At 39.8% G+C, this 17,569-nt stretch overlaps 1 long non-coding RNA gene across 1 annotated transcript; it reads left to right on the top strand.

Annotated features, from left to right (window-relative positions):
- Positions 1-1,508: 1,508 nt before the first annotated feature.
- On the top strand, positions 1,509-17,476 carry LOC104244567 (uncharacterized). Its single transcript, XR_011406193.1, has 2 exons — positions 1,509-2,039; positions 16,720-17,476. It is a non-coding gene; the product is annotated as an uncharacterized lncRNA (long non-coding RNA).
- The last annotated feature ends 93 nt before the right edge of the window (positions 17,477-17,569 follow it).

Raw genomic sequence — 17,569 nt, 5'->3', positions numbered from 1 at the left:
AACCAGTACATGTTTCCTAAGAAACTTGTGAAAGAAAGAGTTCATTAATCCTTGGAAAGTTGCAGGAGCATTTGAGAGGCCAAAAGGCATAACCAGGCATTCAAAATGATCTGAGTGAGTTCTCAAAGCTGTTTTGGGCACATCCTCCTTTGCCATTCTAAGTTGATGGAAGCCTGACCTTAAGTCTATCTTAGAAAAGATTCTGGATCCCCCTAATTCATCTAACAAGTCTTCCACAATTGGAATGAGAAACTTGTTCTCCATAGTATGTTTGTTTAGATCTCTATAGTCCACACAAAGACTCCATATACTATCTTTTTTTCCTACCAAGATCACTAGTGATGCAAATGGACTACATCTAGGTTGTATGATGCCTTGATCAAGCATCTGCTGTACTAGGCCCTCAATGATATCCTTTTTCACAGAAGGATATCTATAGGGTCTTTTATTTACAGGTTCAGTGCCACTTTGCAACACAATTCTATGGTCAAATACACCTCTAGAAGGAGGTAGTTTATTATAGGGCTAGACATATATCGGGTAAAATCGATAATCCGAACCGTTAATTTATTATTGGGTTATCAGTATCGGGTTATTGGGTTAACGGTTCGGTAATTTAGATTTTTTTCACTATTGGATTATCGGTTTGGGCCTCGGTTTGCCAATTTTTATTAATGGGTTAACCGATAACCCAATAAGAATTAATAAAATTATGACTTTAACCTTAAGTATATACATATGCTAGGGCTTTAGTTCATTCTCTCCTATTCTTTCTCAGCCGCACTCTTCAGTTGCTTCATCTTCATTCTTCATAAACCTTACTGGTTACTCCTACCGTAAGTCTTTAGTCTTATACATTAGGCTTTTAATTTCTATAACAAAGTTCATCTTCACATAGAGATTGCTCTATGGTTTCTTTTTTAGGTTAGGCATTTGACAAACAACATCCATATTATATTAGAATGTTTGAGGGCTTCAACGCTTGTGGAAGTGCATGTATTGTGTGAAATAAAAATTCTAAATCAACTATTATTGTTATTGTAGACATGTGATTTTTGACCATCCCCAAGATTTTTTATATTTTAGCATGTAAATATTTAATTTAGGCCTAATATAGCTATTTCAGCTATTTTCGTCATAAAATGGAAAATTACGAAAAAATATATTTTTAGCTTACGTGTCTTTCATAAATTTAAATAAAAATATACAAAAATAGTACTTATTTTTATCTTTATATAATTTTGAAAATAAAAAATATATAATAGTTTCATGTTAGCCTTTGACATGGGGTAATATTTTTATCTTACTTTAAAATGAGTCAATTAAGGTGTTAGATCATAATTTTAAGAGTTTTAGAACCCAATTCTTGGCCCAATTCGGATTAATCATTAAACCTAGGACCCTTCTAGACTCTTCTTTGGAATAAAAAAACAAATAAAAAAAATACTAAAGACTTAACAAAAAAGGCTAAACCCTAAACCCTAAAACATGGACTAATAGGCAAAACACACACAAATACAGCTAAACCTACATTCTACCTATAAATACACGAGACCCACCCCCCTGACCTTATCTTCTCCGCAGACCCCACCCCCCGACTGTGTCTTCTCCAAACGACCACCCCTGAACTTCATCTCCTTCACCTCTCAATCACCAAACCAATAGCTGCCGAGCTCCATCACCACCACGACCACACACACACACACACGATACTCCTTCACGCACATCTCACTTTATCCAACCAACAACTAGAACTATTTCTGGAAATCAAGTCAGATCTGAAACTCAAACAGAGCTTTAAAAAAAAAAAAAGAAGACAAAAACAGAGACAAAAGGAGGATTTGAAAGCTGTCCGAACTTCCACTCTTCTACTTAAGCTTTCTGAAATTCGAGTGGCATTTGAGTTGTAGAAGTGTTGTTCGATCGCTGAATCGACTGCTATTGTTTCGTTGAGGTTTCTGGTCGTTCTGTCCGTGTTTAGCTTCGTCGGCCTGAGTTTCACGGGCAGGAGGTTCTTTGAAAAATTGAAAGTAATTCAGGTTCTCTTTTTCTCCTCTTCACTGTTTGTTCATCCATTGACTGTATTAATCAGTTTTTGTGTAATTATTCGATGGCATGAAATTCTAGTACATTTTATGGAGCTTAGATCTTTGAATCTGATAATTTCTCTGTTTCCCGAGATTATGGTTTGGGTTTGTTGCTGTCTTATTTTGTTCATAAAAGTTCAAAGAGTTTTTGGGGAATCTGGAAATTACAGTTGTTAATGAGCGGATTGTTTGGGGTTTTAAGTGAGAATAAGGTTTGGTTTTGCTGAAATTTGCGAGAAATTAGATTAATAACTTTAACAGCAGATTTTCTCCTCTAATCCGAGGCTCCTGCTTTCGTGCCTCTCCGAAATTTGATCTGCATTTGATGGCACGACTCAAAAGTTAGAATATCCAAACTCAAGCATTCATTTTATGACTTAGTATTCAGCAAAACAGTGGTAGAACAATTACTTTGACCATCTGTGCCTTTTGATTTATGTCTCACATCTTGGAGGGGAATCCTAAAAATGTAGTTGACAAGTAATCTATTAGCATTAACTACATGTGCTCATCTTTCTCACACTTTTTAAGGAAATATGCAACCAGTCACAAACGGCTCCTAATAGGAACTGTTAACTGCACCTATTTGCTGTATAATTGATGTTCAAAACTCGGCCTTCCTAAGAATAACTAGCAAGAATAATGAACACTTGTGATTGTGTACACGTTCGCGTGACATAATTACGATTCTTTAAGGATAAATCGAGGTGTGTCGTGTCAAATAAAATCTCAAAATGCATGGACCTCATTTAATTGATCCAGAATATCTAAATCCTTAGAAATCGAGGCGTGCCATTTAGTCGAATTTTCATGGCCCTCGCAAAGTTGAAAGCGCGTCGTTGCTTTAGGCGCGTTATTTTAATAATATTACCTTCCTAAATTCGGGTGCGCATAATCCAAATCTCAACAATGTTAGATAAAATATGGTGCGGACCATGGGTGCATTTATGTGACGTGGTTCAAGACGTATTTTTGATAATGTTGAATTTTTCTTAAAATTAATTGAACAAAAGCGGTTAAAAAGTTAAAATTGCACCATAGGCTGAAACATGTACTAAAATCAGATAATTAAGCCAAATATAACAGTTGAGCGACCGTGCTAGAACCACGGAACTCGGGAGTGTCTAACACCTTCTCCCGGGTTAACAGAATTCCTTTCCCGGATTTCTGGTTCGCGGACTGTAATACAGAGTCAATCTTTTCCTCGATTCAGGATTTGAACCGGTGACTTGGGACACCATAAATTATCCCAAGTGGCGACTCTGAATATTTAAATAAAATAATCTCGTTTCGATTGTCCTTTAATTGGAAAAACTCCCTTATGCACCCTTTACGGAGGTGTAGGTAAAAAAGGAGGTGTGATAGTTATCATATCGGAGGAGGCAGCTAATGCCTTGGAACATTTTGTGGGAACTGTTGCAGTTTGATAAGTATTTATTCACTGATTTTTTGGTGAAGCCTATAAGGATTGAGTAGTTGTTGTCTTGTTAACTTTAATTGGAACTGTTAGTACAATATGTTTGGAATTGTTAATTTTAAGGTGAAATTGCTACTACTTTGTATTATTATTAATGTATTTGGATAACTATTGTTGAAGAATTAGTATTATTCCAGTTGTGGCCACTGGACAGAACGCAGAAATGAGTAGTATACTATATGTGAATTCTTCTCTTTTTTGCTTAACTCGAGTGAATTGTCTTTTTTTTTTTGCTTAACTCTAGATTGAGTTATCTTATCGGGTAAACCGAAAACCGAACTGATAATGATCGATAACCGATTAATCGATACCCGATAACTGATATCTTATCGGTTCGGTTATCGGTTTATTAAATTTATAAACGGATAACCGATATGCTAAACTGATAATATTCATAACTGAACCGAATCGACCGATGCCTACCCCTAGTTCATTAGATTCCTCAAACAATTTAGAATACTCAGATAACAATTGAGTTAGTCTAACATCTGTTTTAGGTTCTTCTTTAGCCTTAAGTGCATGCCGCTGTTCTCCAGTACTCCATAGGCACTACTTGACTCATGCATAACTGAGAAGTATTACTTGTATGTTTGGCTATCTTTCCAGCTTCTTGAACCTTGACTTGGTTGCCATCTCCTCTCAAAAGATTCTTTCTTCCTCTGTACTAAAACTCCATGGTTAGCTTCCTGAAATTTATTTTTATATCTCCTAAGGTTAGCAACCATTGCACTCCTAATACTACTCCACAAGAACCTAGTGGTAGTAGTAGGAATTCTGCTGAAAACTCAGCACCTTGCAACAACCATGTGATGGTACACATTCTGTCCACCATCATATTCCCATTAGCAGCAGCCACCATTTGAAGAGTAGTTGATCTGATCTTACATCCCAAGTGATGAACCAAATCAAGATCTATGAAATTATGTGAACTCTCAGTATCAATCAATATGTTCAAGGCCTTTTTAGCATGATACCTAGTCACCTTCAAAGTTCTGTAGCCTAAAAAACCATTTAGAGCATGAATGGAAATCTCCATCTGCTCTATGGATTGAGCTGGTTCTAGTTGATTGAACTCTTCCTCTTGCAGTATCAGTTCGCCCTCCACCTCTGTGTCATGTACCTCCTCCATTCATTCTAACTCTAATATATATATCTGCTTGGCATTCTTACACTTATGCCCAAGTACATACTTCTCATTGCAGAAGTAGCATAACCCCTTTGCCCCTTTTTATTCATTTCTTCTAGACTTAGTGTTCTTCTACTGAATCCTTTAGAAATCCCAACATTACCTTGGCTAGGAGTTGGTAGCAATGATATGCTATTATTCCTTTGATCCATGATCTTTCCGGGAGCATTGCTTGATGCATAGCTGACTAATGAAGGTTGTCTAATAGCAGCTAAATAAGCCTCTTGCATCCTAGCAGTTTTGTACACCTGAGATAAGGTAGTGGGATTGGTGAGTTTTACTGCAATATTCAACTCATGTTTCAGTCCACCAAGAAAACAACTGATGGTATTCTGTTGTGACAGATTAACTCTTGTGAGATTTCTCTTAAAAACAGCTTGGTACTCCTTGACAGTATCAGTTTGCCTGATCTTCTTGATTTCTTCCATATGATCTTCAAAGTCGACTCCAAATCTTTCCACCAATGCCATCACATACTCGGTCCATGTAGCTGGTTGGAGATATTGTCTATACCTCATAAATGCCAGATGCCACTGTATAACTTCACCTTCTAACCGCATTGCAGCCACCTCCACTCTTTCTTCAGCAAGAACCTTCTCCATGGAAAAGAATTGCTCAATTTTGAATAGCCATGACTTTAGATCTTCCCCATTAAACCTCAATAATTCCATCCTCGACCACCTTGAAAAATTGGAATTGTGATGGTTATAACTGGCAGGGTTCTTTTCTCTTGGTGACCTTTCATCAGATGGTTCGCCTTCATGTTGTATAGGAGTCTTATCCCTTTGATTTTCTCCAGAATGAGTCAACTGTTCCTTGAGTTCTAGAACAGTCTTGTCTAGACGTTTCAGATTGGAGACTTCTCCAGCTAAAGCCCCAACATCTACGACTAATTTCTGCATCAATTCACGCAGGTCAGCTGGTTCTTCAATTGAGTTATCAGTCGATCGAGTGCCCTTTGCCATGATTCCAAAGATCGAAAGCTCTGATACCAATGTTACGCGATTGCATGAGTTTAACTAACTCGAGAATCGCAAGGTTGATTCAAAAATAGCTCGAGAAATCAACTGTAAATGAGTGCAGAGAAGAAAAAGAAGAAAGGAAGAAGAAAAAAGGAGAGTAGAATAGGAATTGTATATCTTTTCATATATGTAAATTGTTGATTACAATGTATTTATATCTATTACATTGTATGAAATGATCGAGCTTTCTAACCGATTCCTTCAGCTAACCGATCTCTTCTAACTAACAGCTCTAACAAACTTTAACTAACTCTAACTACTTTTTGAATTCCCAACTAACTGTTTTAACTGCCTTTTGAATTCCCCAACTAACTGCCCCTCTAATAATCGTGTATCAGTCACCTTTATTCTTTAAATACTTATATCCAGAGGCGGATGCAGAGTCGAGGGATAACCGACAAGCGAAAACTTTGGCAAAAACTCCATATATACTTGTAAATATCTTTAAAAAATAATTGGATCTTAGCATATAAATTTATATTAAATGTTATGGTGCCCCGCCAAATCATGTGTCTGCGTCTGCCTAATATAGATGTATGTTTATTATGCATCTATCCCAAATTATCGGGATTATCTTTTATAATCCCTCGTATAACTAAATATATGAGCTGCAAAACAGCACATATTTGAACTGTGGTTCCTTCAAAGCCACAATCATCCATTAAATAGTGTTTTGAGGTTTGGCGGTGTGGCTGCTTTCCCGCGATTAAACCCATCACTGATTGTAAACTGACCTCATTTGTTTCCACCAAATCAGCTCATCTTTTTCAGTATAGAACTGAAAAAAAAGACAAAGGCGGCGAATAGAGGGAGGCGAAGATAGAATGCGCAACATACTGAAAGGTGAATCATTCAGCCAATTGCTATTTCGAAGTTTTTTTCAGAGATTTTCCCCCCAAAACCCTAGCTTTCAATTCCTACAACTGCTTCATAAAATTCTTCCGATATGTCTTCTTCTTGCATGTCCACTTTCTCCTTTTCATTTGGCTTGTAGCTAATTGATTGCAGAATATGAAGATTGCTCATTTTCAGCTCTTTTATTCCTGGGTTTTCCCTAATTTTTTGTTGTATGTGGTAGTTTACAAAAGTCACAACCGTTTCATTCTTGGTGATTTTAGGTTTGACTAAACCTAAACAATTACTAGCTATTTGACGGTTTCTCTTGTTTGTTATGTTCTTCTTCTCAATCCATTAATAGATCACTTTGTATAAGTATATTACATTTCATCAAACAGTGTCTTCGTTAAGAGAATTTTTTTTGTCAAATGGTGGTCTAAATAGTATGATCAATTGCGATATATTGCAGTATCTTTCTTTTTAAAAGCAGAGTGAATTTCCAATACTTTAGATGCAGAACTTTTTAATATTGGTAGTTGTAGAATGCATAAGGTCTTGTTATATAATGAAAGTCTTATTGCTTTAACCGCTAGCGAACTTCGTCAGGAACAAGTAACTTTATAAAGAAGGAGATTCATCGTGCCTTGTAGTCGTGAACAGAGGCAGATCCGGGATTTGAATTTTATGGATCATGGCGAATTCGTAGGTTCAATTCGTACTGGGTGCACACCAATGGGGCCCTCCAACAAGTCTATTGGAATTGGCCCCCCTTGACTGCCACCGAATCTACAACCCATTTATGCTACTGGATTTACAATTGAGCAGGACCAAGACATAATACTTGGAGTGTAAGTTTAGTGGTGCAACTCAGGTAGTGGAAGGCGAGGTGAGGCTGGATTCACAAGTCATCCCTAGGAGGGGAAGTTTTAAGTACCTTGGGTCTATCATACAGGGGATGAGGAGATTGACGAAGATGTCACACATTGTATTGGGCGAGATGGATGAAATAGAGACTTGGCGGGTGCATTGCATAGGCCATCCATGAACGCCTCCATCCAAATTCACTAGGCACTCATCAAATGAACTCCCCACCACTGAGAAGTCATCCATGAACGCCTCCATTATATCCTCAACCATGTCAGTGAATATGACCATCATGCACCGTTGGAATGTAGCGGGTGCATTGCATAGGCCAAAGGGCATCCCCCTGAAGGCATAAATGCCATAAGGGCATGTGAAGGAGGTCTTCTCTCGGTCCTCAGGTGCAATGGAGATCTGATTGTACCCTGAGTACCCATCCAGAAAACAAAAATGTGACCTCCCTGCCAATCTATCCAGCATTTGATCAATGAAGGGAAGTGGGAAGTGGTCTTTCCGGGTGGCTAGATTCAACATTCAATAATCCATGCAAATTCTCCAGCCTGTGACGGTTCTCGTTGAGATTAGTTCATTGTTGTCATTCATCACAACCGTCATGCCACCCTTCTTAGGCACACATTGAACCGGGCTCACCAGTTGCTGTCAGAGATTGGGAAAATAATTCCCGTATCTAACCACTTTATCACTTCCTTCTTCACCACTTCCTTCATATTTGGATTCAGCCTCCTCTGATGTTCCCTGGAAGGTTTGTGCCCTTCTTCCAGTAGAATTTTATGCATGCAGTAAGCGGGGCTGATCCCCTTGATGTCTGCCATGGTCCACCCAATGGCAGATTTGCACTCCCTCAATACCTGTAGAAGCTGTTGGACCTACACATCTAACAAACCAAATGAGATAATAACAGGTAGAGTGGAGTCGGGTCCCAAAAATTCATACCAGATAGTGCCATCAGATAAATCCAATTTCACAAATTACTGATTCATTGCCCTTGAAGTTTGTACAGTGGCCATCTAAAGTAACTCACTAAAATTGATGAAAAATGCGAAGATGGTGACAAAACCAAGATTACATGTCAAGACTCGCAACCAAAGGCGGATATACCGCATATGGTACGGGTTCGGCAGAACCAACAGCTTTGGGCCAAACCCTATATATGTGTTGAGCAATCCACTAACATATACATACAATAAACAGTAAACCACCACCACCAACAACAACAACATACCCAATATGATCCCATATAGTAGGTCTGGGGAAGGTAGTGCGTACATAGACCTACCCTACCTTGTGGAGGTAGAGAGACGGTTTCCAATAGACCATTGGCCCAGGAAAGCATAAGCACCACAATAATAAAAAGAAAAACAAGACAAGACAATGCCAAGAAGCCATGTAAAAGCAGCATAAATAACAACAAGATAGTAAGATGAACGAAATGCAAAAAATCAAAGAAACCTAATACCAACCAAATGCGAGAGTACGTACTAATGCTACCGGTATGAATAATTTAGACTACCTAACCTACTACTCTAATCCTCAACCTCCACACCTTCTTATCAAAGGTCATGTCCTTGGTCAGCTGAAACTGCGCATGTCATGCCTAATCACCTCACCCCTCTTCGGCCTACCTCTACCTCTCCTAAGGCCCTCCAATGTCAACCCCTCACACCTCCTTGGGGCATCTGTGCTTCTCCTCCTCACACGTCTAAACCATCTAAGTCTTGCTTCCCGCATCTTGTCCTCAATAGGGGATACACCCACCTTGTCCTGAATAACTCCATTCCTAATCCTATCTAACCTGATGTGCCCACACATCCATCCCAACATCTTCATCTCTACTACCTTCATCTTCTGAACATTGAAGCTCTTGACCGGCCAACACTCAACCCCATACAACATAGTCGGTCTGACCACCGCTCTATAAAACATACCTTTAAGTTTTGGCGGCACCTTCTTGTCACACAAAACACCGGAAGCCTAGTAAATTCACTAGGCACTCATCAAATGAACTCCCCACCACTGAGAAGTCATCCATGAACGCTTCCATTATATCCTCAACCATGTAAGTGAATATGTCCATCATGCATCGTTGGAATGTGGCGGGTGCATTGCATAGGCCAAAGGGCATCCTCCTGAAGGCATAAATGCCATAAGGGCATGTGAAGGAGGTCTTCTCTCGGTCCTCAGGTGCAATGGAGATCTGATTGTACCCTGAGTACCCATCCAGAAAACAAAAATGTGACCTCCCTGCCAATCTATCCAGCATTTGATCAATGAAGGGAAGTGGGAAGTGGTCTTTCCGGGTGGCTAGATTCAACATTCGATAATCCATGCAAATTCTCCAACCTGTGACGGTTCTCGTTGAGATTAGTTCATTGTTGTCATTCATCACAACCGTCATGCCACCCTTCTTAGGCACACATTAAACTGGGCTCACCAGTTGCTGTCAGAGATTGGGAAAATAATTCCCGCATCTAACCACTTTATCACCTCCTTCTTCACCACTTCCTTCATATTTGGATTCAGCCTCCTCTGATGTTCCCTGGAAGGTTTGTGCCCTTCTTCCAGCAGAATTTTATGCATGCAGTAAGCGGGGTTGATCCCCTTGATGTCTGCCATGGTCCACCCAATGGCAGATTTGCACTCCCTCAATACCTGTAGAAGCTGTTGGACCTACACATCTAACAAACCAGATGAGATAATAACAGGTAGAGTGGAGTCAGGTCCCAGAAATTCATACCTGAGGTGGGTTGGCAGTGGCTTTAGTTCCAGCTTCGGTGGTTCTTCAATGGATGGCTTAGCTGGAGGAGTTTCTCTCTTTTCTAAGTGTAGGGGCTCAAACTCTAGTTCTCTATCCCAGAACCCTCTACCTTCCAATGCCAACACCCATTCTACCAAGTCCTCACCGTTCACTTCCTCCAAATTCGTCAAACATGCAGCGAGGGGATCCTCAATCGTCAACACTTCATCATCAGACTGTACGATTACATCCACGGCATCAATAAGAGAGCAATTTGCGAACTCACTTGGGCGCCTCATAGATTTATGCACATTGAATATAATCTCTTCGTCATTGAGCCTCATCTTAAGCTCCCCGGTCTCACAATTAATAAGAGCTCTCCCTGTGGCCAAGAAAGGTCTTCCTAAGATGATAGGAATTTCTTCATCCACCTTGCAATCCAATATTACAAAATCTGCAGGAACACGAATTTCCCCACCTGAATAAGTACATCATCCAGGATCCCAAATGGACGCTTCACAGTCCTGTCAGCCAGCTGTAGCAACATAGAGGTGGGTCTAGCTCTCCCAATGCCCAACCTCTTGTAAATGACCAGGGGCATAAGATTAATGCTGGCCCCTAAATCACAGAGTGCTTTCGCAAAAGCAAAGTTTCCAATTGTACATGGAATAGTAAAACTCCCTGGATCAGAGAGCTTTTCAGCAACAGGTCTAGTTACCACTGCACTGCACGTCTGAGTAAGTGTCACCGTAGCCAAGTCTTGGAAATCAAATTTCCGGGACATTAAGTCTTTCATCATTTTTGCGTATCCGGGCATCTCTTTTAAGGCTTCAATCAATGGAATATTTACCTGAATTTGCTTGAGCATCTCAAAGAACTTTTTGTACTGCTCCTCCTTTTGATGCTTGGCTAACCTCTGTGGAAATGGTGGAGGAGGTCTTTTCTTCCCAATCACTTGGGACTTTTCTTTCTCGGCTACTATCTCCACTACCGGCTCTTCAACTGCTTCAGCAACTTTCTCGGTCTCCTGCTGAGTATTCTTTTCTTCCTGAGCAGGCTGGACTGTCACATCTGTCAACCTTGTGAATTCATCCAGCTCAATGGGTACCTGAATGAGTGTCTCAGCCTGTATATTGTCACGAGCTCTCTCTTGCTCTTCGTCGAGATCCCTGCCGTTACGGAGACTCACCGCCATCAGTTGCTTCGGGCCCTGATCTTTAGGATTGATTTGGGTATCTACAGGTAGCGTCCCTTGAGGACGATTGTTCAGAGACATTGAAATTTGGCCCACTTGCACTTCAATATTTTTGATAGCTGCGTCATGTGCATCTACTCTCTCGTGTATCTTCGCAGTGGACCCAATAACCTGCTGCATCATTGCTTCCAGTCTAGCAAACCCATCGTCTTGTCTTCCACCATGCTGCTGCTGAGGAGGGTGGTACCCCTGCTGCTGATTGTTGTACCCCTGTGGTCTAGGATACGGTGCCATGTTGTTGGGGGGTCTCATACCTCCCATGTTTCCGGCGTTATATTGTGGCTGAGGTGGTCTATACTGCTGTTGAGTCTGCTGACCCCAGTTCTGATTTCCCTGTCTCTGACCCCCATAGTTAGCAACATAGTTCATATCTTCAGGGTGCTGCTGATGATGATCAAGCTCTGTATTCCAAGGATTACCAATTGGCTGACTAATGCAAGATGTGCACAGGCCCTCATTGGTAGTATCTACTATGTGTACCTGCTGCTTCTGGCCTGATTCCTCCACCTTTTTGGTGAGGATGCTCATTTGTGTCAGGAGAGTCGCCATATTTTCAGCCATAGTGTTTGAAGGCTCAAGAGGCACTGAGTGCACCACTGGAGTGATGGGTGCATTCCTGGATGTCCATCCCGAATTCTGTGCCATTTTATCTAGTAAACTCTGACCTTCACTCCATGTCTTGCTCAGGAATGCCCCACCAGCTGAGGCATCCACAATATTCTTCAACCCATCTGACAGTCCCATATAAATCGTTGTCCCAACATCTGTTCTGGAATACCATGATGTGGACACATAACCAACATTCCTTTGAACCTGCCCCATGTTTCATGCAGTGTCTCCATCGGTTTCTGCTTGAAGCTCACGATCTCATCAATTTGTTGGGCAGTTTTGTTGGGTGGATGAAACTTGTTATGAAACTGCTTGACTAACTCATCCCACGTTGCTATAGAATTTATGGGGAGTGAGTTTAGCCAAACCTGTGCAGCTCCTGTCCCCGAGAATGGGAACAATAATAGCCTGATAGCCTCTGGAGTGACATTGGGCTGCCTCTGGGTCTTGCAGATTGACAAGAAGTTCTTCAGGTGTTGCTGAGGATCTTCAAGTTGTGTCCCAAAGAAGAGTCCCTTGTTTTGCAACAAGTGCAGCATGTTATTTGTGATCTGGAACGACTCAGCTTGTATTGCGGGCACGACTATGGCAGTAGCCAAATTGTCAGTTGTGGGCTGTGCCCAGTCATACAGTGCACCCTCGGGCACTAGAGGTGCCGCTTCTCTAACATTCAAGTTGACTTGCTCATGCCTGCCGTTTCCGTTGGGGTCGATTGCGTCTCCCATGTCAGTTTCGAATTTGTCTGTTTGTTGAGGTGGTTGAAGTCTTCTGTTGGCACGGTTCAATGCCCTGAATATTTTCTCAGGGTCTGAGAGTCCTTCAAGTAGTTCTCCAGTCCTGGTAGAGTTTCTAGGCATACACCTGTGCAACCAAGTCAACAACCGTCAAAAGTTTCAATCAAAAATTGGGTGTAGAGAAACTGCTTACACTAAGAATTTTTGTATTTCTATCAATGGTAATTGATAATTCCGTTAACTCCCCGGCAACGGCGCAAAATTTGATCACGCCCAACTATGCCTTATAAAAAGGACAATGCGGTCGTTGCAAATATAATCCGGTTTACAAGTCCGGAGTCGAATCCCACAGAGAGTTAACCTATCAATCACAATCTTTAGACCCACTAAACTCTTCAGAACCAGCTTCCCAAATGTTTGAATCACAAGTTGATGGTTTCTTTAGTAACTAAGATTGCAAGTAAATTAAACAGGCTGTAAACTAAAACGCTAAGGTTGTAAACAATGATGAGATAAAGCTAAGGTAAAGATTTCCCCTATTGATGGAATCCCTTCTGTTTATGCTTCATACAAATGTACCAACACTTCTCTATCAATCATGAACGCTCGTCTTACCATAAATCTCTCCCGAGTAATCACAGTAATATACTATTGCACTCTCCCGAGATACACTAGCTAGCTTTAATTAACACAGTTCACTTAAGATTGCACCCAAGGCTTCGTTATCCCTAATCCCGCCTTTAAACCCGCAGTTATAGATTCCTCTTATACTTTAGGAGTGGTGTTATTCAACAATAACCTAAATATGCACTCTCTCCCGAGTTATGCACACTAAATAGGCACAGCTAATTGAGGATCCTGTCAATTAACTACAACAAGAACATAGTTGAATAAATAAAGATTGAAACTAGCAATTTGTATTCACATAAACAAGAAGTTCATCCCCCAATAGGTTCCATCAAAACCTTAGACAAAAGATTTAGCTACTCATAACTATGGGTAAACAAACTAAGATAAGATCCATCATAAACTAGCAATCAAAATCAAAGAAAAGAAGAAAGATGTTTTGGGTGATCTCTCACAATTGTTTTTCTTGCCAAGATACTCTAAAAATCAATACATGCCTCTCTTGGGCGAAGTCTAGTGTTTAAAATAGGTTTTAGGGCTAAAAATCCCGTGTTTGCACTTTAGTCCCTGCACTTTTCTCGCGCCTGCCGCGGTTCTGCCGCGGCCAAACAGCTCCTCTGAATCTCCTTCTGTCCGCGAGCATCCTTCACCGCGGTTCACTTGGGACATTTCACGGTTGGCCTCTCTTTCTTCATTTTTTTTGACTCCAAAAGTGCTTCCTAGCCTTCCCTAGTCATATATAACCTGCAAATCATGAAAAGCACTAATAAGAGCATTTTGTTATCACTTTTATTATTAAAACTATGCAAGAAAGCGGTTATTTAGGGCCTGAATATAGTTAAATTCACCTATTATCAACAAGATACACCAAGAAGTAGCAAAACAGGGTTATACTTTATTGAAGCCTACTTATTTATCATTTATTTATTTGCTATCCTTTGTGGTTTTGGTATAGTCCGATATCTATCAATGCTAGGATAGATGCATCACAAAGTGATGATCTCGTGTTGCATTTGTGCTTAGGAAAAGCATAATTGCTGTGGTTACTTACAATTTGCTATTCTAATGCCAAAGAGTATTGCATGAGTTGGCATAACTACAATTTGCTATTCTACGTGAAATTCACTTTCTAAGAATGTAGAATCAAATGAGTCTAGAGAGTTGGCTTATTCACATCTTTATTCTTGAAAGTTTTTATATCATCAAATTTTAAGATTCATGGAAAATGAAATTCTTATTTGTATCTGAAACTGTACTCCGCTAGATCTTTATACTAAATTTATAGTACTTTCTGTGAGGAACATGGTATTCAGTGTATAGAAAACTCATATCCCCGTGATATGGTTAATTTATGTACGAACATATGCTATAACTTATGGGATCAAGCTATTCTTGATGCTTGTTATGTCCAATATAGGGGTCTGAAAATGAAGGTTTCGAGTTATAAAGGGAAAAGAAACCGAAGTTTGAAATACTTCAAAGTATGTGGTGTTTGTGTCACTGATCTACGAGTTAAATAAATAAGAGTGAAAAGATATACGGAATATTTGCAAAATATGCTCAAAATCGTAATATTATTACCTATATAATTGATGGAAGACGATATGCAACATTATTGAAAACTACTTTTGAAATTCCTCAGTTGGATGGTTATGATTCTAATTATAGTGGTTAAACAAATAAACGTCTTTGTGGTGAGAATACTATGAACCAAGAAAAAACCAAACGATGAGAAAAGAAAAAAAAGCCTAGGTCGAACTTTATTTCCTCATAATCTATAATTTTCTTTTGGTGACTTTTATGATGTAATGTTTCAATTAAAAAAAAGAACATTTGTGCTGGGATGACATGGAGACTCTAGATGATGGAGCCAAGGTGGCTGTTGTAGCGCCTAGCACCAGTCTGTGAAAACACACTCTGGTAGCACCTCTGTGAATCCATGTATTTTTGATTGTGTTCATGCGCCAACTGATGGTGCCTAGCCGGCAGTCTCTTTGAAGTTTTTGTTTCAGATTCATCTGTTATCGCCTAGGCACTGTTATTTGGAGCCTAGGCATGATACACCCAGGATGTACTATTTTAGGGACTTACACAGTACAGAAACATTTTAAGTCAACAAACAAAAGGAGAAGCAAGAGGAAAATGAGTTACTTGTAGAGGACCCTTCTTAATTGTTAACACTCTATCCGATCACCCATATGATCTTTACATATCTTGAAGTTTTGACATCTAATTTTGTTTGTCATCTCCACGCTTTCTTGTTTCCTGATAACCTTTTTTCCCCAATCACAAGCTCCTCCACATTAAGTTTTAAAGCACACTTTTGGTGTGGTGGTGGTGGTGGTGGTGGTGGGGGGGGGACCTCTCAAGCTTTCGTTTCTATTCTCAGTTTTGCTTTCCACTGATCTCTCCCTGTCTATCTCCAATTCTTTTCTCTGCCTCTGTTTCTCTTAGTTGTGCTGTGAACTGCTGCCCTGGTAGGATTGCTGTTTTTTGCTATCGTCATTTGTTTCTGTGCTTTCTTCCCAATTAACTTTTCCTTTTTAAAAATAACTTGAACTGTTTTATTTAGGTGGCAGACAAGGTCCAATGACGCTGTTAAACAATGATTTTCATGCTTTCTCTTTTTTCTCTCCTTTATACGAGTTTTGTCCTTTTTCCCTTGTTGCTATTTATCTCATCATTTGTAATTCCTTCCTCGGAGCTGAGAAAATTAGAAGCAAGAACAATGATTGGAATCGTTTATTGACCAACTAATCTTGCGTCTTCCAGTTGATTGTTTTTCTCTACTCATCTCAGAGAGGAACTTATATCATGTGAATTTTCGATACTTAGACATCTTGCAAGTTTTTCTTTCCCTATTAACTTTCTCAAAATTTCAAATGTGCGGATATAAGTTATTCTCATCCTATGATATTTGTCTTAAAGTTAATACTATTAATAATCATGGAGCATCTTCTCTGAATGATATAAGTCCTAAAGACGATTTCCGTTCAGATGAACACAGTGTATTCCTTTTTTAAAGTTCTTTTTTCCTTTAAAAAACAAACTGCTGTCCTTTGAGAAATCATTGTGGTAAGTAGTTGGAATCTCTATTGATTTGCGACTTTGAATGTCAAAAGCATATGCTTGTGAGATTTTAAGTTGGCAACAATTTTCATATGCTTTTTGGTGCCAGTCAAGGAGAAAAGTTGGAATTGCACTTGTAAGGAGCGAGTTCACGGGTTAACTGTAATCTGATCAGGTGCTATTTTTTACTGTTTGTGAAGGTTTTCTGTCTCAGCTAACGAGTCTGGTCAAGACTGGCAAAACACACAGGAAATGGCAAGAAATATGGGTCATCTCTTGAGATCGATGATTGAGCTTCCAGTATCCAAAGTTGGTTTTACAAAGAACTCAGCTGGTCGACTCATTTGCTCTTCAACTCAAGGAGCGCAAATCAAACAGGATCGTCCTGGAGAGCACGATCCTCGTACCTCGGATGAGAAGGAGAAGGTTGATACCAAAAATGAAGGGAGTACTGAAGTTGAGGGCGAGAATGATGAAGGGGGCAGTGATCACATTAATAAAAAGACTGGTGAGATTGGAGGCCCTAAAGGTCCTGAGCCCACCCGCTATGGCGATTGGGAGCGTGGTGGTCGCTGCTCTGATTTCTGATTTTCTTTCAGCTTTTGATTCAACTTCCATCTCATAGGTGATGATTTACCCGTTGCATATGTGGGAGACGAATAAATAATAACGTGAGTGACAGTCAAAACAGTCGTGTTATTTTCGAAGTTTTCTTTTTCTGATGATAGGGTTGCTCCTCTGATGCTTGAATGTTGCACTCATTGAATAAGAGCAGCAAGTTTCTGATAGTATAGGTGATAAGTCTTGTTATTAGGAAGTTCTCTTTATGATTATGGGAATGCCTGGCTGATGCCGCAATATTGCAGTGTATCAATTAACGATAGCAGCGTTTAGAGGATTGTATGATTTGAAGTTTTCTGATATTTGGGACCTATTTATGTCTCTTTTCTCAGGCTAGCTACGGTTGTTTTCCAACATATAGGGATCACTTTTGAGGCAGTCAGAAGTTAAGGAATAAGACGATTTAATCGTCTATTCATTAAATTGAAG

The sequence above is a fragment of the Nicotiana sylvestris genome, chromosome 3 (genome assembly GCF_000393655.2).
Source record: "Nicotiana sylvestris chromosome 3, ASM39365v2, whole genome shotgun sequence".
NCBI classification, from domain to species: Eukaryota; Viridiplantae; Streptophyta; class Magnoliopsida; order Solanales; family Solanaceae; genus Nicotiana; species Nicotiana sylvestris.
Note: the sequence above shows the minus strand (reverse complement) of the source record. Positions and strands in the feature narration are given on the sequence as shown.